The following is a 17,957-nucleotide window of genomic DNA, read 5'->3' on the forward strand; positions in this document are numbered from 1 at the left end:
ATATTCTGGCAGGGTTCAAAGGCACAAGCAAAAACAGTTTTCAAGGTTGAGGCAAAAGGCGTGGTCAAGGAGAATGGAGCAATACACGGTACATGGTAAGGCAAGAAATCAAGACTAAATACAAAGGCTGGGATTTGTGCACGAAGCGACAACAAACTGGCGAGGGACTGTGAGCATTTAAATGCTGGTGGACTAATCGGTGTGAAACAAGAGACAGGTGGAGGGACAGGTGGTGTTAACGAGGTGCAGGTGTGGAGCAATCTAAAAAGGGGGCGTGGCTAGTGAACCAAGATAAAGCATGTTGCAAGAGAGTGAGGAAGGACAACACAAGGTGGAGTAAGGTAAGACGCCAAGATGCGTGAGCAGGTGCAAAGAGCATGAGTGAATAGAAACACAAAGCAGAAAAAGTCACGGAGAGAGACGAGGACACAAGAGCTGGTGAAGTGGCATGAAGTGACAACACAATCAGATATGAGAGAGGGATGAAGACATGATGGCAGGTGCAAGGGCGTGAAGTAGAAACAAAAAAGGCAATGAGGAAAAACAGAGAACAGCTCTAAAACGGAAACAGAGGGCAGAATATAATACTACAAGAACAGGGCATGAACATGAGAACTGATCAGAGACTAAAATGGAAAATAAAAACTTAAGCATACTTAAGCGTAAGTCAACCCTGTTTCCAGTGCAAGTTGGCCTCCGCCAGGGCTGCCCTTTGTAACTAGTTCAGTTCATTACCTTTATGGACAGAATTTCTAGGCGCAGTCAGGGTGTAGAGGGTGTCCGGTTTGGGAACCACAGAATCTCATCTCTGCTGTTTGCGGACGATGTGGTTCTGTTGGCGTCGTCAAATCAGGACCTTCAACGTGCACTGGAGCGGTTTGCAGCCGAGTGTGAAGCGTCTGGGATGAAAATCAGCACCTCCAAATCCAAGGCCATGGTTCTCGACCAGAAAAAGGTGCTTTGCCCTCTTCAGGTTGGTGGAGTGTCCTTGCCTCAAGTGGAGGAGTTTAAGGATCTCGGGGTCTTGTTCACAAGAGAGGGATGGATGGAGCGTGAGATCGACAGATGGGTCGATGCAGCATCTGCAGTGATGCGGTCTCTGTATCGGACCGTCATGGTGAAGAGAGAGCTGAGCAGGGGGGCAAAGCTCTCGATTTACCGATCAATCTACGTTCTGACCCTCACCTATGGTCATGAGATTTGGCTCATGACCGAAAGAACAAGATCGCGAGTATAAGCGGCCGAGATGAGTTTCCTCCACAGGGTGGCTGGATGCTCCCTTAGAGATAGAGTGAGGAGCTCGGTCACTTGGGAGGAGCTCGGAGTCGAGCCACTGCTCCTCCATGTCGAAAGGAGCCAGCTGAGGTGGCTCGGGCATCTTTTTTGGATACCCCCTGGACGGCCTGCTGGAGAGGTGTTCCAGGCACGTCCCATCGGGAGGAGGCCCCGGGGAAGACCCAAGACACGCTGGAGGGACTACGTCTCGCAGCTGGCTTGGGAATGCCTCAGGATTCCCCCGGAGTAGCTGGGGGAGGTGTGTGTGGATCGGGAGGTCTGGGCGGCTTTGCTTTAGCTGCTGCCCCCGCGACCCGTCCTCGGATGAAGCGGAAGAAAATGGATGGATGGATGGATACTTAAGCAAAGCAAAACTGGAATTGACTAAGAAAACAAGGTGGTAAAACAAACTATAAGAAAAACAGAGACCACATGATGACAGAAAGCAAAACCCGCCATTACAGCATAACAGTTAACACAAATGAGAAAAGCAAAATAAACAAAAGTGATAAACTAATGAACAATAATGCAAACACACACACACACACACACACACTGGCTGAAGAAAACTAGAATGGAACTGAACTAATGGCCGAAGAATAAAAATAACAAAGAAACAATGAGGCAAAGCAAAACAGAACAGAGAATAACCACATGATGAAAATCAAATAACTAGTAAATCAAGGCTGGGGCATGTGAAGGGGAAAAAGGAAAGAGGGAAAACCCGAATCACAGCCCAGATCTGACCAAAATTGTGACATTTACATAAAGTGTGCAATAATTATTTAAACAAAATTGGGCAGGTGCATAAATATGGGCACCCTTGTCATTTTATTTATTTGAATACATTTAGCACTAATTATTGGAACACAAAATTGGTTTGGTAAGCTCAATGACCCTTGACCTCCTTACACAGGTGAATCCTTTCATAAGAAAGGGTATTTAAGGTGGCCATTTGCAAATGTTTCCCCTCTTTGCATCTCTTCTAATGAGTGGCAACATGAGAGCCTCTTAACAACTCTCAAATGACCTGAAAACAAAGACTGTTCAACATCATGGTTTAGGGGAAGCATACAAAAAGCTTTCTCAGAGATCTCAGCTGTCAGTTTCCACTGTGAGGAACATACTGAGGAAATGGAAGACCGCAGGCACAGTACTAGTTAAGGCCCGAAGTTGCAAGCCAAGAAATATCACGGATAAGCTGAAGCAAAGGACGCTGAGAACAGTCACAGTCAACCCACAGACCTGCTCCAAAGACCTACAACATGATCTTGATGCAGATAGTGTCTCTGTGCATCGTTCAACTATACAGCGCACTTTGCACAAGAAGATGCTGTAATGCAAAGGAAGCCTTTTCTGCGTACACACCACAAACAGAGTCGCTTGAGGTATGCTAAAGCACATTTGGACAAGCCAGCTTCATTTTGGAACCAGAAGCACTCAGAAAGCGCAAACCTCCACCAAGGCCATAGGGTCACTGACGTCACATGGAATACCCTTTGGCAAAGAGACTCGCCTGGTTTTATTATTGCTGTTAACAGCTCTCCCTGCATCTCACAATCAAGTTTTATGTCTCTTTTTTTCAGGACAACCTGTACTTTCAAAATATATATGCTATAGCTGTGTTTTATAAGTGTAATAAAAGTTTACAATCAGAAATAAGAAAGGAAAAAATAAAGCAGCAAATAATTTTCCACACACATTTATTCAAAACACACAGCAAACTATAATAAACTAGTAACACATCACTCCTAAAAACAATCTTTGGTGTGTCATGTGAGGTGAATCTGCCCTACGATTGGATTTTGGAAAACCATGTGACGGTGAACCAATTCCGATTGGACACTCACATTGCCACGTCATCACACAGCTTCTATGAGGAGTGCAAAGATGGTGGACGGTGGCTCGAAAGTCCGCGGAGTTAACTTTTCAGCGAAAAAAGTAAGCTCCTATGTCATATCATTAAAAAGTTATTTATAATTTAGTAAAACTTGGTCAGCTGTTGTATACGACGGTGTCATCCCCAGAGGGTTAAACCCTTAGATCTTCAGCAAATGTATTTAGAAACAGAAACTGCATGAACTACACAAGTTTTTTTTTTTTTTTTTTTCTAATAAGTTTATTCAAAGAGGAGAAACAAATGATAAATTATTGTTGTGTCATAACATAATTTTTGTTCACCCTTTGTGACCTGTCTTCATGAAGTTAGATGCAAAAATGTTGAAATTGGCCCTATCCTGCAACAATAAAGAATCCTGAAAAAAAATTAGTGGATCCGGATCCTGTTCCGGATCATTACCAAAATTTAATGACTTCAAAGTTACGCCAAGATACACTGCTGGTAAAAATTTCATTGAAATCCGTTGAGGATTTTTTTTGAGCAATCCTGCTAACAAACCAACCAACAAACAAACGGACGTGACTGAAAACATAATTAACCTCCTTGGCGCTTGAACAAATTTTAACAATGCTGTTCAAAAATCTATAAATCTATGATTTATAGATACATGATGATGTATCTAAAAGAAAAATTCCTAAACAAAATACAAGGTAACTTAGTGACAATAATCTTTCCAGTAAAAATGATCAGTGAATATAAAAGTTAGTCTTTGACTAACAGCCAGTTTACATTTTTATGCATTGTAATGATATTTGTCCTATAACTGCACTTAAGTGCTATACGAGCAGCCCTATTTTGAATAATCTGTAATTTATTTATCATTTTTCCAGTGGCATTTGACCAAACTGCTGGGCAATAGTCCAGGTATACTAATATTAATGCTTTAATAGCATGATTTGTTGTAGTACAACTTAAAAACCTTGCATGTCTTCTCATAATCGATATACCCCTGCCCATTTTTACAAACATATTATTTATGTGTTTTTTCCATGATAATTTTGAGTTTAGAGGCTGTTATTTCTGCAAAAGGAGGATCTACTAAATATTGATGTATTTTTTCTGTTGGGGTGCCCAAATTTATGCACCTGCCTAATTTTCTTTAAAGAATTATTGCATGTTTTGTAAATCCTATCAACTTCATTTCACTTCTCAAATATCACTGTGTTTGTCTGCTATATCATATATTTAACTGAAATTGCTGATACAAACAACCAATGATTTATAAAGGAAAATCAGGAAAATGATTATCAGAGGTTCCCAAACTTTTGCATACAACTGTATATATATATATATACACACACACACACACACAGTGGGGAAAATAAGTATTTGACCCCATCAGTTTTGCAGGTTTTCCCACCTACAAAGAATGGAGAGGTCTGTAATTTTTATCGTAGGTACACTTCAACTGTGAGAGACAAAATCTAAAAAAAAACAAAAAATCCAGAAAATCACACTGTATGATTTTTAAATAATTAATTAGCATTTTATTGCATAAAACTAGAAGCACTCGGAGAGTGCAAACCTCCGCCAAGGCCATGGGGTCACTGACACCATAACATCTACACGCCGTGGAATCATTGAACCTAAAAAAGTCTAACAATGATATTTGCTAATGTAGTAAAAAAAAGTTTCATCTGCTGTGACTGGATAGCATGTATCCTTAGCGCTTGGCATCACAGTTTATTGCAACTTGCACCTTTCCCAGAAGCTACTGTCATCTGAGCACTGATATTGATATTGCATGTGCTTATAGACAAAAACAAATAAGAGACAAAATTCAATTTATTATTCAACTAAACTGCAAATATATGAATTTTTTAACATTTATGAAACACTTCTCTAAATAAATAACAGTAAATTCTGAAATAGAACTATTTTTTAAGTGTTGCATGTGCTACACAAGGCCATAGGGTCACTGACCCTAAAGAGATTCCCTCCTTGGCACAGTGATCTATCCAACAATTCAGTGTTACAACCAAAACTATGATACATACACTTTTCTTTCCTTTATATTTGACATCCTTGACCATGAAAACATACCACTAGAACTTGGAATCACTTTTATGTCTATATTAGTTCAAAAGTTATTGTATAAAAATGATTTTTCGGTAATGGCGGTTTTCTTCTGGATCCAGCTCCATAACATTTGAAGCTACATCAAATCTGATGACACCTTACTGAATCAGTACAGATTCAGCTACAATTTCATGTTAGTTGTGCATCTCTAGCTTCATTTGTCACCTCACACTGACACATTTTCTGTTTTCCCTATATTTTTGCATATTCTGGATCACCAGATCCGGAATCCGGATCCGTTCATCACCAAACTTTGTTGTTTGATAGAACATTTGACTATGTTACACCCTAATTTTTTTCAAGCCTTTCTGCCTTGTTTTTGTGGAGTTAGAAACTAGAATGTCAAAATTCCCCCTATCCCGCAATGGTGAAGAATCCTTTAAAAAATTCCTGGATCCGGATCGTGATCCGGATCACCACTAAAATGTAATCACTTGTTCCTCTTGTCATTTCCAACCACTCCACAAAATTTCATCAAAATCTGTTCAAAACGTTTTGAGTTATTCTGCTGACAAACAGACAGACAGACAGACAAACAAACAAACAAACTCGACCGAAAACATAACCTCCTTGGCAGAGGTAATAAGTATTTGACCCCCTACCAACCAGCAAGAATTCTGGCTCTCACAGACCTGTTAATTTTTCTTTATTCTGCACTCTTTACTTGTATTAATTGCACCTGTTTGAACTTGTTACCTGTATAAAAGACACCTGTTCACACACTCAATCAATCACACTCCAACTTGTCCACCATAGCCAAGACCATAGAGCTGTCTAAGGACACCAGGGACAAAACTGTAAACCTGCACAAGGCTGGGATTGACTACAGGACAACAGGCAAGCAGCTTGGTAGAAGACAACAACTGTTATAATTATTTATTAGAAAGTGGAAGAAACACAAGATGACTGTCAGTCTCCCTCGGTCTGGGATTCCATGCAAGATCTCACTTTGTGAGGTAAGGATGATTCTGAGAAAGCTCAGAACTACACAGGAGGACCTGGTCAATGACCTGAAGAGAGCTGGGACCACAGTCACAAAGATTACATTAGTGACACATGATACTGTCATGGTTTAAAATCCTGCAGGGCAGCAAGGTCCCCCTGCTCACGCCAGCACATGTCCAGGCCCATTTGAAGTTCACCAGTGACCATCTGGATGATCCAGAGGAGGCATGGGAAAAGGTCATGTGCAAAACCTGCTTCAGAGCGCTCTTGACCTCAGACTGGGGCAACAGTTCCTCTTTCAGCAGGACAATGACCCTAAGCACACAGCCAAGATATCAAAGGAGTGGCTTCAGGACAACTCTGTGAATGTCCCTGGGTGGCTACAAAGAAGAATGGGCAAAAGTGCCCAAAGATAGGTGCACCAACTACCTTGTAACATCATATTCAAGAAGACTTGAGGCTGTAATTGCTGCCAAAGGTGCATCAACAGTACTGAGTACTGAGCAAAGTACTGAGCAAAGGTTTGTGAAAACAGTCGTCTTGAAGCTGTCATTACCAACAAAGGCTTTTGTATGAAGTATTAAATAAGTTTCAGTAAGCGTGTTCAATATTTTCCCATGTGTTTTTTCCATTTTATTACACAAAACTGAATTTCAGTACTAATTTGGTTTGATTTCTTTGTATGTGTGGATTACTTGGGTTGTTACCAACATCAAGTGAAAATTTCATGTTAATAGCACCTTTAGAAATGTACTTACTGAGCAAAACAGTGACGTGTTCAATACTTACTTTACCTGCTGTCTGTGTTTTATATATATATATATATATATATATATATATATATATATATATATATATATATATATATATAATGTGCGTGTGTGTGTGTTACCCACCCACACACCACCTTGTTTCTTAAAGGAGCTGTTACTCTTATAATATTTGGTAATGACAGTGGTTTGGAATTTTTGTGATGCTACATTATGTGATACTGTGTTTAATTGTGGGAGGATAGTTCTGAAGGCCTCCATTTAAAATACTTGGCCTTCCTCTGATTTTTACCTCCACCAACGAATTTGGAGGTAGTTATGTTTTCGCCCTGTTTGTTTGTCTGTTTGTGAACAGCCTGGAGCCCCCAATTTTTCATATATCGTTATGAAATTTTTTACTGAAGATTCATACCCTGATAAACAAGAACTGCAGGGCTGTATATAAGAATGTGAAAGAGGGGGTTCAAATCCTTGAGTTGGGGGTCCAGTGGGCCGCAGGGCCCCTGGTGGGTTCGAGGGACAACGCCCTTGTGGGGGCTCAGGGGGGCGAAGCCCCCCGAAGCAGAAGCTTTTTGAGGATTTCGAGAGGTAAAAAGCTACATAAATTTCATTTGAAACCCAAAATGTATCATTCTAGGAAATACGTGGTGTGTCCATAAAGTAACGGTCCTTTTTATTTATTTTTTTTAAACTATATGGATTTCATTCATATGTTTTTATGTCAGACATGCTTGAACCCTCGTGCACATGCGTGAGTTTTTCCACGCCTGTCGGTGACGTCATTCGCCTGTGAGCACGCCTTGTGGAAGGAGTGGTCCCGCCCCCTCGTCGGATTTTCATTGTCTGGAAATGGCGGAATGAAAAGGACTTTTTTTCATCAGACTTTTTTCAGAAGCTGTGAGAGACAGGCACCTGGAAACCATTCGAAAAATTTATCTGGCTTTCTGTGAAAATTTTACGGGCTTCACAGAGAATAAGGACTTTAACTACAGCTTTAAGGACCCCTTTAAGGACGGTCATTGCGCCGCGCTCCGAGTTGCGACGTTGCGGCACAAACCACTGGATCATTTCTAAGCTGATGGCTCTGTGGATACGGGACCGTTGTGTGCTCTTTCTCTGGTTATCACAAGAGCTGGACATCAGCCATTTTCCGGCAGATTTCACTTTTAACGAGAGATTTTGTCATGGAAAGCCGCGCGGAGGCTTCGCGCGTCACGACCGATGCGCTGATGAAGCGAGACAAAGGAGCACCTCCGTTTCGGAGTGTTAGAGGACAAGTTTGGACATGTCTATCTCGGCTTTCAGTGCTTACCAGTCGAGTGAGCATAAGAGAACTTGTGGAGAGCTGGACATGTCCCAATGTCATGTCATGTCATGCGAATGACGCAACCGACAGGCGTGAAAAAACTCACGCATGCGCACGAAGGTTCAAGCTTGGCTGATGCAAGCGCACATGATTCAAATCCATATAGTTTTTGCAAAAAATAAAAAGGTCGGATAGTTTTCTAACAGACCTCGTATTTAGCGGTATTAATATTCGTGTTTACATTAGGAATATGTACGTATATGTACGTTATGTATTAAATAGTGGTATTTAATTTGGCGACCTTGTTTAACTCGCGAAATTCGCATAATAAATCCCATGCGAATATTTGCACCTTTACAGTATTTGCAACAGGAAGAAGAAGCTCCCTTTATTTCTCAGCTTATACATACAAACATGTTTTTACAAACGAGACAAGTGTAATTGTGTCTACATGGGTATTTACAAGCCTACTAATCTGTTTGATATCAGAGGAGGATAGGGACCAGGGAGCAAAAATTCTCAACCCCCATGGGAAACGTTTATCTAGCAGTTTCCTGTTGTGGCTGGCATGCCTGGCTGGCTTTTGTTTGTCTTCTGTTTCTGTCTTTTGGTTTTCCTTCCAGGTGGTGCGCATTTGGGACTGAGTGGCTGTGTGGCTGAGTTACCAGGACCTCACCCTGATCACCTGAGGCTGATCAGGTGCGGCTCGTCAGAACTCACAGCTGTGGTGCATCTACACGGATTGGAACATGGTGGCATTTAAGTCTGGAGTACACAGTGTGTATTTGCCAGAGACTCGACCTTGTGACCAGACGGGTGAGATCGTCGTCTTGAGAGCCATCTCATCATCAGTGGATGCAGAGAACGTCCAGGTTTGATGCATGGTCTGTGAAAGAGGAGAGCGTGAGGTCTCACGCTCGTCAGCACACTTCCTGAGGTACGTTGGGTTTTGTGACTAACATTTGTACAGTCAGTAAATGTGGTGTCCCTCACGCCTTATTATATTGAGCTGTTATGTTAGTCGTTTTAATCAGCTTCCACTGCAGTGAGTTTGTGAACAGAGTGTTCCATGCCTGCAGGGTGGGAAGCTGATTAGTAATTAAGCCAGGAAGTGTTTGCTGTTTGTACACCTTTGAGCGGTCTCTCTGTGTGTTGAGTGTGGACTCACATGATGATTTCTTCATTCACAGACTCGGTTTGTCGTGGCCACCTGGGGGGTGTCGGTGGGGTCCTTGGGTCCGAACTGGTTCTGGCTCCGGACCGTTAGCGCTGCTGGGAGCACACCGCAATCCACCACGCCAGACCGCGCACTTTTATATTTATCACATCACTGTTATGTTTATTAAACTCTGTTATCCTTTGTACCGTGCTCTGCTTATTTCATACTGGGTCCTTCAAATGCTGGTCGGTTCTCCGGGCTGCGTCCTACACTTAACAGTTTCCCCTTTCATCACTTAAGGGATTACTCTGGCAGAAGAAATTGAAACTTGAGAGTGTGTGATAATAGCTGTGTTACAGTTAGTGCGTGTTGCTTATCATCAATGAAAAGAAAATACATAACGTTGATATCCAGATCAGAAAAAAATCAGCAGAATTCTCGGGGGGGGGGGAACCCCCTGAACCCCCTCTATATACGGGCATGAACTGGTTCAAATTTTCACGTTCATAAGTCAAAGGGCAAAGTCAGGAAAAATCTCAACCTTTAACATTCAACTAATTTTCAAAAATTCATAACTCTGTCAAAAAAGATCTAATTTATTTCACATTTGACATCCTTATGTAGGATGATATCCTTTATTGACTGACAAACCTTGATCTGGATCTGATCCGGATTACAGATTTTGTTTCCATTTAAATTTAGTATAAAAAACATTTAATGTATATTTTACATTATATCTTAATCAAACATGCCCCAATCACTCTCATATTTGAAAGTGAGGTGCACACTGACACTGTCGTCTGACAGTTTGATCTGGATCTGATCTGGATTGTGGGTTTTTTGGACATTTGAATTTAATATTGAAAAGCCCAGTTGGTGTACATTTTGCATTATATCTCAATCAAAGTGCTTCAATCACTCTAATTTGTGACAATGAGTTGCAAACTGGCACTCAGTGAATAGACTAAATTTAATCTGTATCTGATCAGTATTGTGGATTTAGCAGATATTTGATTTTAACATTGAAAAGCCCTTTTGATATAAATTTTTTATATTATATTTTACCTTATGAAAAGGCACTTCCAACAAGAATTTGACCATGAAAATGTTTTCCAAGGTAACATTTTGTGCAAATGGAAACTAGTGTTGGCGGAGGTTTGCACTTTAGGAGCAAGGTGCTCTAGTTTATATTTGTCTTCAAGTATTATACTGTAGTTATTGAAATATATCATTGTATAGCTGGTACCATTGTTATCCTTGAGGACCACATTGGGAAGAAGCATCCTTCTTTTTCCTTTTTTCTTGTTTTTGAAATTCTACTGTTTGTTCTTGGTCACAGATTTGATATGTAACTGTCCTGCCAAAATAAAAGTCAAGACAAACCCACATGTCAAACCCGAATTAGCGACATCTGGTGGTGACAAATACACACATATGTAGACGTTAAAATAAACAAACGTACTGTAGTTGCTTCTTATTAATAGACGAATGCTAAATAAATGGGCGGTCGTACTCTGTTAAAAAAAAAATGTTATACCGTTTCAAATTTGAACTTTGCTGTCGTTGTGTTTATCTAATATATTCCGGTAGGGAACGTTCGGAAGATGGCTAACAGGAAAAATCTTGAATTGTTATTGCTACTGTTCGGAGGACAAGCGATGGTTTACGATAGAAAAAATGCGCACATTCCGCCGATACTGGCGGCGCTGAGGAGGAGCTCGGTTGTTTATTCATTCACGTCAGCCCTCCTCGTTCCTTTCCTTCCCTCCTTCCTGCTACACACACAACGGGGGAGCCGCCGTGTCACTGGTTTTCCCCCCTCATTAAAATCAGCCACCATCACCTCGCCACCATAAACCGATTTTGGAATCAGGTGAGTTTTGGTTTCGTTTGTCACATTCGGTGAGAATGTCGGGGAAATGTTGCTGCGGGGAGCGCTGACTTGTCCGGCCCGGCGAGGCGGAGTGTTTCATCCGTAACTTATTCAATTCCTACAGAGAAATCGCTGGCGCTAATAACGCACGGCGGCTTCTAACGACGCCTGTTTCGGTGCCTTGTTATTTTTTATTTTTAAACGTATACTCACTCTACCGCAAGTCGATATAGGTCAGTCGCTACAGTCGAAATACCGTCTTTTTTAACTTCCATATTCTGTCATGCCACAAACAGATGGCGTCGAGAGAGAGGGAGAGAGAGAGAGGGGGATGGAGAGAATGGGGGAAAGAGACGCATAAAGGAGTGGGGCTGCAGGCCCCATTAGCCCGTCCATCCCTGACGTACACCCCGCTCACACGCCAGCTCGGCCGGGGTCGAGGCTCTTCTCAGACAAAGTTTTTACAGTTGAGTTCTGCTGCGGTTTCATGAAGGACAGAGCACAAGTTTTGTTGGAATATGGCTTTATTTTGGTGCACAGTCGGCGTGTGTGAAAGCTGCTCACGCTCAGTTAGTTCTCTGCTGTAAATTGAGGCCAGATTTTGGTCACAGCCCCGTGCAGCATTTTTTTTTTCGAGTGCACTGCAGCAGATAACCTGTAGCCGGCTGCTGCCTTGCTTCTGGAAGGAGACAGAGGCTTTCAGCAGCTGCTTGATGGATCATTTTGCTGTCAAAGACCACAGATGAGCCGCAGCTGCAGCCGAGCTCAGTCCTACAGCCAGAATGTTTGTACAGTTATCGATTAATTAGTCTACGGAAACTACGTTCATCAGCTGTTTGGATCACGGTTATGTCGAGTCATGTAGTACATAATCTATTTTTATTCAAGCGCTACGTTTACATTCCGTTAATATTCGGGTTAAGGTCAATATTCCGGTTTCTAAATCATTAGGAATAACCCATTTACATGCTTAAGCAGACAGAGTTACTCCTGTATACATGGTCACTGGTATCATTTGGAATATCCCCATCTAAACAGCAATGCATGGACAACGTCCAGACGCACGGAGAATGTCATGACGCAAATATGCGTCATTTCCATTTCTTCTTCCTCTTTCTACCGTCAATAAAAGACATATTCATGTCTTTCATGATACTAATGAAGTATTTGGTTTCCTCCTCGCTCCAAAAGTGTGGTGCTGTGCTGCCGTGTCTGGATTTCCCCATACTTGTTTACCTCTGCTTCTGTGGTGTCCGGAGGGTTGCGCGCCGCATACAAGTAGTTGCTGTACTCAAAAGACCAAGATTCCTTGCGGATAGGACATGCGTAGAACATAAAATAATATTCCTATCTATGGGGATATCCCGATGCGCGTTTATATGACCTGATATTCTGGTTAGAAAAGGAGTAACCCATACTGTCGCAATCTTGGAATAATGCTTTGCTCTCCCAAGGCAATAACGGAAGTGGGACTTCAGGCTGATTCGTGAGAGATTTGCACACTGCTGAGCATGCGCAATCAGTTTGTAACATCGGTCTATTAAATATGGGCTTAGATTAAACATCTTTAATGTCACACAATAGTTTGCCTGTGCATATTAACAAGCAATATACAGATGCACCCCCCCCCCCGCCCCATACTTCCAAATACCCAGAATGTACTAGCGTTAGGAACCAATACCACATTCTGTTTTCCTTGGAAATTGTGACTGGGAATGATGTCACACCTGAAGTAAATGTGGTCCAGTTTCACACAATACAACGAATCAGAAAATAAGGTGGACAACTTAAAGATTTTGGGGTGTATAGTTGTTAGATAATATCAATACTGATTCCTTATTTTATGTTAGTTATCAAGTATTTGCTTTTGCTATTTGATTGGAAGTCTCTGGGATCTTACTTACACTTCTTACTTACTTAGTTACACTTATGTCTAAGTTTTAGATACAGGGAAGGCTCCCCCTATCTGTGAGAGCCATTAAAGTAGACCTGCATTGAAATAAATGCAGTCAGATCTTTGGACCAAAAAATGACTTATATTTACACATAAGAATGTAGTAAAGTAAATCTGCAAGCCCAGATCTGTCATTCAACGGAGAAATCTTCATTTGAAAATGACAAATTTACATTTAGCCCTCCGCAAATTGTCCCTCTCATCATGGACGCTGCCGAGACGTCAGGGACAAGACCCTCTCCCAGCATGCATTGCGCGCGTCAACTGTAATTTGTGGATTTACGTCAGTTTGCATCTGCACCTTTTTCTTGTCTTATACGGAAGGATCTACTTTTTAAAACTTCATATTGTCTTGCGGTACACTTGGTGAGTACACATTTCTTTTATTTGTGCTTGAAAATTATTTTTGTGGACTTTTTCATACACCCGTTTGATTGAGTGGTGTCGCATTGAAAATCTCCTGTCTTTCACCTCCGGTGTACCGTCGCGGGCTACGGAGGTGAGACCCGCAAAGAATTCGAGTCATTAAAAATATATAAACCTCTCTCAGCGGCCACGGAGCTCTGCGGCTCCGATTACCGAGACGTGCGGCGCTGCGGATTTTGCAGCAAGAAGTCTGTCCTTGCGAGCAACAGGTGTCACCGCGCGCACTGCATTAAAACGGCGAGCGTAGTCTCTGGACTTTTGCCAAGTTGGCTGCAACTCCATTCAGCAGACAGAGAGGTGGTGCTGGCTGCACAGCAGACACGGGGGTGTGAGTGCCGTGGCGGAATTTAACGAGCGCATGCACTCGGTAAGCGTATCGGGGGCAGTGAGAGCGAGGCGTCGGGGAATAATGTTGCCCACTGTCGATGCCGCCGCTGATCTGATCCCCGGATCTGAGCAAGCAGAGCTGTATCTCACATTCATTGCAGCTTACTTTTGGATGTTGAAACCAGGATGTGTATAACAGTAACATTACTAAGAGATAAAATCAATTTCAATGCGGGATCGGACTGAAGGCGGGAACGCGTCGTCTTGTCACCGACGTCATGGAAATGATCCGGATGTACAAACTGTTTTCACAGAGGGCTAAATGTTAGCTGCAAATTTGTCATTTTTAAACGAATATTTCTCCGCTGAATTACAAATTTGGGCGTACAGATTTACTTTACTGCATTCACAAGGGTCTTATAAATACATATCAGCTATGTCTTTTCTGAAATCTGACCACATTTATTTCAGTGCAGGTCTCCTTTAACATTAGAAATGTGAGACTAAACTAGACCCACTGTAAACGCCCACACTGTTTAAAAAGTGCTGTATGACCCATTTTCTGGGCCTTTCATAAGATGGACACTGTTTGTGAGGGTCCCGGTCTGGTTTTCATTGCGACCTTTAATAAATCCAAAATGAGGAATACAATGGTTTGGTTCTTGGTAAGGGGCTCTAAATTACCTAAAGAGCTGGGAGAAATTACATAGTGCAATAAAAAAATGCACTACCAAAGAGAAGTTACAGCTGTATGAAAATTCAGAAAGGTACAGTAGTGTTCAGAATAATAGTAGTGCTATGTAACTAAAAAGATTAATCCAGGTTTTGAGTATATTTCTTATTGTTACATTGGAAACAAGGTACCAGTAGATTCAGTAGATTCTCACAAATCCAACAAGACTAAGCATTCATGATATGCACACTCTTAAGGCTATGAAATTGGGTTATTAGTAAAAAAAAAAAAAAAGTAGAAAAGGGGGTGTTCACAGTAACAGTAGTGTGGCATTCAGCCAGTGAGTTTGTCAATTTTGTGGAACAAACAGGTGGGAATCAGGTGTCCCCTATTTAAGGATGAAGCCAGCACCTGTTGAACATGCTTTTCTCTTTGAAAGCCTGAGGAAAATGGGACGTTCAAGACATTGTTCAGAAGAATAGCGTAGTTTGATTAAAAAGTTGACTGGAGAGGGGAAAACCTATACGCAGTTGCAAAAAATTATAGGCTGTTCATCTACAATGGTCTCCAATGCTTTAAAATGGACAAAAAAAAACAGATGCGTGGAAGAAAATGGAAAACAACCATCAAAATGGATAGACGAATAACCAGAATGGCAAAGGCTCACCTATTGATCAGCTCTAGAATGATCAAAGACAGTCTGGAGTTACCTGTAAGTGCTGGAACAGTTAGAAGACGCCTGTGTGAAGCTAATTTGCAAATCTGTCAGATAAGACATGTGCAGAAGAGGTTACAATTTGCCGAAGAACACATCAACTGGCCTAAAGAGAAATGGAGGAATATTTTGTGGACTGATGAGAGTAAAATTGTTCTTTTTGGGTCCAAGGGCCGCAGACAGTTTGTGAGACGACCCTCAAACTCTGAATTCAAGCCACAGTTCACAGTGAAGCATGGTGGTGCAAGCATCATGATATGGACGTTTCTCCTACTGTTTTCTGTGTAGGCTCTCAGTTGTCCAGGTGGTTTCCATAGTAGAGAAGCTTGAATCTTCGACTGGACTGGGTTGCTTGACGCGAGGACGTTTCGCTTCAAATCGCAGAAGCTTCCTCAGCTAAAACCAAACTAAAACCATCATGGGTACCCCCATACTGTAGTATGGGGGTACCCAGGATGGTCCCTGGACAAAGTGCAGAAGTCCCAGAGAACAAAGAGACCAGATAGACAGGAGACGGAGACAACAAGAAGAAGAGTGTCTCTCCCTTATTTAGCAGGAGTAGGGAAAAACTACAGAGGATCTTCAGACATCACAAAATCCCAGTTTACTTTAAACCGGTTAACACCTTGAGACAGAAATTAGTTCACCCTAAGGACAGGATCCCTAGTTACAAACAGAGCAATGTAGTGTATCATATCAGATGAAAACTGTAACGAACACTACATAGGTGAGACTAAGCAACCTTTACACAAAAGGCTATACCAGCACCGCAGAGAGGGCGCCAGCGGACCTCAGTCTGCAGTTCATCTCCACCTTAAAGACACTAACCACACGTTTGAGGACAAGGAAGTTAAAATATTAGCCAGAGAGAAGAAATGGTTTGAGAGAGGGGTCAAGGAGGCATTCTTTGTGAAATGTTTGAAACACAGCCTTAACCGGGGAGGGGGTCTGAGACACGCTTTATCCCCTGTTTACAATGGGGTACTCAGGTCAAAGCAGTTTCAGTCTTTTGTTCATGGTAATGAGTCAATCACGTCATCAGCAGAGTCATCAGCAGAGTCATCAAGGGAGCCATCAGGAGAGGGACAGCTGCCCTGTCATTAGGAGGGTGTTAACTAGAGCACAATAGGTGCTAATTAGGGCTGTTGTTTAGTCACCAGCCTATAGCAGTCTACCTCTCAGTAGGAGGGGTCTGGTTAGGTTTAAAACTCCAGCTTTTGTGACTTCTTGATTATCCTTCTCTACAAGAGTCAAGACAGAAGTCAGACCACCAGAGCAAGAATTTTAGCTGAGGAAGCTTCTGCGATTTGAAGCGAAATGTCCTCGCGTCAAGCAACCCAGTCCAGTCGAAGATTCAAGCTTCTCTACTATTTCTCCTACTATGGTGTTGGGCCTATATATCGCATACCAGGTATCATGGATCAGTTTGGATATGTCAAAATACTTGAAGAGGTCATGTTGCCTTATGCTGAAGAGGACATGCCCTTGAAATGGGTGTTTCAACAAGACAATGACCCTAAGCACACTACTAACCGAGCAAAATCTTGGTTCCAAACCAACAAAATTAATGCCTCGCAGATGTGAAGAAATCATGAAAAACTGTGGTTATACAACTAAATACTAGTTTAGTGATTCACAGGATGGCTAAAAAAAGCAGTTTGAACATAATAGTTTTGAGCTTGTAACGTCAACAGCAGATGCTACTATTATTGTGAACACCCCCTTTTCTATTTTTTTACTAATAGCCCAATTTCATAGCCTTAAGAGTGTGCATATCATGAATGCTTGGTCTTGTTGGATTTGTGAGAATCTACTGAATCTATTGGTACCTTATTTCCCATGTAACAATAAGAAATATACTCAAAACCTGGATTAATCTTTTTAGTCACATAGCACTACTATTATTCTGAACACTACTGTCTATCTTGTATATTATATTCCAATTCTAAGGTGGAACTATGCTATTATACTAAGGTATATTTAAATATCGAAAAAGGAAGAGTAAAATAGAAGAGTAAAAAAGAGTAGAGTAGAGCCACTTAGGTGCCTGGTCTTGAGAACCAGGGATGATTATGAGGCAGTTGTTGGCAACATCTACCGGCTTAGCCAGTACTAGCGATGAGTTGCTAACACATTATGCTGTATTTCACGCTTAAAAATATCCTAGCGACATATCCACAGATAGCAGTAGGACAGTACTGTGTGCAGGATTTATTAAATTGGACTTGGAAAATACAGAACTACTAAAAAAACAGGAAAAACTGCACCTTCACTACTGTTGATGATTTTATATTGTGAACTCTAGGTATGTAATGTTCGAACAAGTTGGAATTCTGAGATCAGGGCCTGGGGGGCATAACTGCCAAATTCCAACCTCTTAGAAAAACTGGAAGTCAATGCTACTACCCAGCCATTACTGTAGTATATAAAAGAAGCTGGTAAGCAAGTAGTAGTGATGCAGTTAGTGCAATGCTGCCACCATCTTATCTGTCCTTTAACCCGCCTGTTTACAGAGAATTCATACAGTACGTGCATACCCATGCGTGCCATAAAAA

At 41.6% G+C, this 17,957-nt stretch overlaps 1 protein-coding gene across 1 annotated transcript in view; it reads left to right on the forward strand.

The window, feature by feature from the left end:
- Positions 1-11,024: 11,024 nt before the first annotated feature.
- Positions 11,025-17,957, forward strand: part of znf710b (zinc finger protein 710b) — an 84,003-nt gene continuing 77,070 nt past the window's right edge. Inside the window, exon 1 of the mRNA XM_034187017.1 lies at positions 11,025-11,307. The gene's annotated coding sequence lies outside the window, so the exon portion shown is untranslated. The remainder of the gene's footprint in view (positions 11,308-17,957) is intronic.

Source organism: Thalassophryne amazonica, chromosome 2, assembly GCF_902500255.1.
Source record: "Thalassophryne amazonica chromosome 2, fThaAma1.1, whole genome shotgun sequence".
Lineage (NCBI taxonomy): Eukaryota > Metazoa > Chordata > Actinopteri > Batrachoidiformes > Batrachoididae > Thalassophryne > Thalassophryne amazonica.